At 51.5% G+C, this 4,204-nt stretch overlaps 1 long non-coding RNA gene across 1 annotated transcript; it reads right to left on the reverse strand.

Moving 5' to 3' along the window:
• Positions 1–215: 215 nt before the first annotated feature.
• LOC132360412 (uncharacterized) lies at positions 216–3,988 on the reverse strand. Its single transcript, XR_009501089.1, has 3 exons — positions 3,916–3,988; positions 1,010–1,252; positions 216–282 (listed from the first exon to the last, which is right to left on the reverse strand). It is a non-coding gene; the product is annotated as an uncharacterized LOC132360412 (long non-coding RNA).
• Between the last annotated feature and the right edge of the window lie 216 nt (positions 3,989–4,204).

Consider the following 4,204-nt stretch of genomic DNA (forward strand, 5'->3'; position numbering starts at 1 on the left):
TGGCCCTACCAGGATAATCTCCCCATCTCAAGGTCAGCTGATTAGCAACCTTAATTCCACCAGCAACCTGAATTCCCCTGTGCCAGGTAACCTAACACAGTCACAGGTTCCAGGGATTAGGACATGGACATCTTTGGTCCGGGGGAGCATTATTCTGTCTACCACTCCCTCTCCCACCCCCAGGAGCAATAATAGCAGCAGTATTTATTGAGCACTTACCATGTACCTGTCAGTGCGCCCACCGCTTCTTTTCCTGAATGATCTCATCCACTCTTTACAACCCTATGAGGAAGGTTCTATTAGTGGTCTCATTTTACAGACTCAAAGAAGTTAAGCAATTCCACAAGTCTACCCAGCAAGTAAGGGCTGGATATTGGCATTTGAACTCCAGTCTGTCCAACTCTGAAGCCAGAGTCCCAACCATATGTGCGTCCTATGAAGCCACCCAATCCCTTCCTCTGTGTTCCCATAGCTGAGTGGTCGGGCCTCTCTTTTTAAATGATATTCCGCTAAAGTTTCAACTTTGGGCAGGCCACCTCCCCACCTCAGCTGTCACAGTAATAAGAGTAGTTATTTAACGAAAATCTACCATGTCTCAGACCCTTCACATACAACATCTCTGACACCCACTGCTAAGGCCGGTCCTGTTTCCACTTTCCACAGAGGAAGCTGAGACTCAGAGAAGCGAGGGTCAGCCTCAGGGGTCATTAATGTCAGTGCTGGAAGTTGAACACAGGCCTAATTCCAAAGCCAGTTCCTGCCTTGGCCAGGCCACCTTTGCAGTTGTAAACGCCTCCTGCCTTTGTAAGCAGGGTAGAGACATATACGTATCATTAGCTGGCTTTAAGCTGGCAGTGTAGTCCAGTGGTTAAATTGGAGACGCTGGAGTCATACTGCTGGGGTTCAAATCCCAGCCCTCCCACTTTCTGCCTGTGTGACTTATGCAAGTCACTTAACCTGTGTCTGCCTCAATTTCCTCATCTGTAAAACGTATAATGATAGTACCTACCTCATAAGGGCTATTGTGAAGATTAAATGAGTTAACATATCTCAAGTGCTTTTGACAGTCACTGCCACACAGCAAGCGCTATGTAAATGGTGGCTTTTATTGTGGGGTGACCTGGTCAGCTGAGGGTCATGCAGGGCCCCTGCCCCAATGTCTGGTCATGTCATTGGTCCTCTGCTCCAGTCTTGTTAGGCATCTTTCTTCTGTGAAATTTTATGACCCCAAACTACCTAAATGGAAGGTTATCTGTAAGACCAAAAAAGATAAATGTTGAGAAAATACTTTATAAACTGTAGAGAGAAGTGCCCATGTTGGCTATCATTGACCTTTATGAAGTGCTTAACAATCAGACCAGGAAACCATAGACCCACCGGAAGACCCAGTGTCAGCCTTCTCAGTGTGGGCCCCAGGGGAACAGAGGGCCGGCAGCTGTCATATGTCCTCCTCCCTCCCATCTCCACACCCCATCCCGCCCTCATCCATCCTGGGGCTGTAGGAATGCGATGGTATCTCAGCAAACAGACAGTCTGTTCCCAGAGGAGATGGGGCCGCCCCCAGGAGGCCCCACTCTCCCAGCCACTGTAAACACAAGGGTCTGTCCTCTTTATCAGCTTGGCTCAGCGGCAGCGGAGACAGTCTGCCCGCTGGAGAGTCACTGCACAGCGATAAGCCGACGGGCCCCTTGTTGGCTGCCCTCCTGGGGCTGCAGCTGAGCTGTGCCAGAATAGGAATCTTGGGGCTGTCCTGGCTTGGGGCCTAAACACCTCGTCCAGGGGCTGGGGGCTAAGGATGGGGGGCTGGTTGCCTGTGCTCTGAGGATGTTAGCCACTCAGAGGAAGGAAGGAAAGGCCCAGAGTTGCCAAGGAGCCAGGGCACACAGTCTGCAAAGTCCCCAGGAGCTCCAAGACTGCTGACTCTGTTAATTACATTGTTTTGCAAGATATCTTCATCCTCCTCCTCCCTCATCATCCTCATCTTTACAGACCATACATATTGATGATAGTTTTCCCCACTGTGTTTTCCAATCCACACTCCAGTCAAAGAATTAATGCACATAAAGCACTTAGCACTGGGCTTGGTAAGGGCTCAGAGAAAGTCACCTTGCATAGGCACAGTGTAGTAGCGTTCTTGTGGTTCAGGCAACCCCCGGTCCCTTAAAATAATAACAGCTAATTTTATCCGGGACAGTCATACCCATTATGTCCTCAGTTTCTCCACTGACTGGACGTGGGGAATACTGGTGTGAACATCATTCCCATTTGACAGACGAGGGAACTGAAGGGCCCAGAGAGGTGAAGTGATTTGCCTAAGCTGCACAGTCAGGACATAGCACAGCTGGGACCAGCCCCAAGCCCTCAGACTCAAAGTCTGACAAATCCCTTTCCATCCTGGCCACCGCCTGCCCACAGCCAACCACACAGGAGCCTGAACTGGGTCGCTGGCCCATGTCCTGGATCCTTTCTGAGGTCAGGCAGAGGCAGATCAAGATCCTGGGGGCTGGGGATGGGCTGGCAAGCAACAGTGAATGGAACTCCAAAACAACCAGTGCGGTTGTGAACCCACAGGATGAGCACTTGGCCGGGAGCCCAACAGCCCTGGGTTCCGGTCCCAATTCTGCTGTTTTCAGGGCGCTGACCTAGAACTGGGCACTTAACCTCTCAGGGTTTGGTCCCCAGGTCTTTATTTCCTTGTCTGTAATGTAAGTCACCTCCTCTGCCTTGGCTATCTCCTCCAAGAGTTGCTGGGTGAACTAAATGAGATAGTACACATTAAAACCCCGGGTTTGGAGCTCCTGATTAAAATGTCCTCTCTTCCTGATCAGATGACTTTCAAACCCCTGACCATCCTTCAGTTCAGAGTCCTCCTCTTCCTGGAATCCCTCTCTGGTCTCCCTATTAGGCACAGCCATAGCCTCCCTGGAGCTGTCACGTCTCTCCTGGGGTACCCTCTCCCTCGCATGGAGTCAAAGTTCAGGACTGATTCCTTGTGGCATCCCCAGATTCCAGCATGGAGTCCAGCAGACGTTAAGTGCTTAATAAAGTGAATGAGTAAGTGAAAGGACTACCAAAGTGAAATGGCCACTCTGTCCCCCTTCTCTGTCTACGAGGCTCAGAGAGCATGTCTCCTCCTCCCCTTTGGGCACCTCACACTGGTAAAGGCCCCTGAAATGGCAAGTCTTCTCGAATATAGCTTCCTTCCTTTGTCACCTCCTACTCTCAGTTCCAGATCCTCTTGTGTCCCCTGGGGCTCCCAGGATTCTCTCCTGACTCCTTGGCCTGGCCTTCAAGGCCCTTTCCAACCTGGCCTCGGTGTGTGCTCAGGCTCTTCTCTAGCCCCTGGTCCCAAGAGTGGCCTCTACCTGGACCTTATTCTCTGCTCCCCAACATTCACAGAAGCATCTCCGCTCTCACTGAGTCTACAATCCAGCCACCACCATCACCACCACAGGGACTTCTGCCGCCTTCTCCCTTCTAAAGGCACCCCCTGCACCCCAACAGGTACCCTCTCCTAGCCAAGGGACCTCCAGGTGGCCTTTGAGTCTCATGAATGGGTCCACCATCACCTTCCCCACAAACCAGCTGGGCCCTCGAACCTCCCCTCCCCCACATCAACAGGCTCTGATTCTCAGGGCGACAGAGGAAAGGGATGGACGCTGAGCTGGAATTTGGGACACACAGAATGGCTCCCCAGATGTCTCAGGTTTCCTCCAGGCCATGTCTTCTCCCTGTGCCCACTGGAGTGTCCCGCCTCCACCACCCACATGTCCACCAGATCCCACATCACAAGGTGGCCCTTTAGTCCACTGCTGTGGCCTCAGACCTCCGGCTACTGCCCCAGGCAAGGCCATGGCCCCTCTGCCACCTCCCCCGAACACCCAGCCTATCACCACCTTACTCACGGATACTTACTGAGTGTCTTCTCTGCACCAGGTACTCTTCCAGGCTTTGGGGGGACAGCAGTGAACAAAACAGACAGGGTCCCTTCCCTCACGGAGCTTTCATTCTAATGAAGGAAGCGAGGGAAACACAATTAAACAAAACAAATGGGTAAAATATAGGGCATTTTAAGTAAGTTTTATTATAGATAACTTTACTATCATTGAAAATAAGGGCTTCGGTTAAAGAAAAATAGGGGATGGGTTTGGGGAGTGTGGGGTGGAGTTGCTGTTTAAATGGGGTGGTCACGTAGGCCCCCTTG

This window comes from Balaenoptera ricei, chromosome 2 (assembly GCF_028023285.1).
Source record: "Balaenoptera ricei isolate mBalRic1 chromosome 2, mBalRic1.hap2, whole genome shotgun sequence".
NCBI lineage: Eukaryota > Metazoa > Chordata > Mammalia > Artiodactyla > Balaenopteridae > Balaenoptera > Balaenoptera ricei.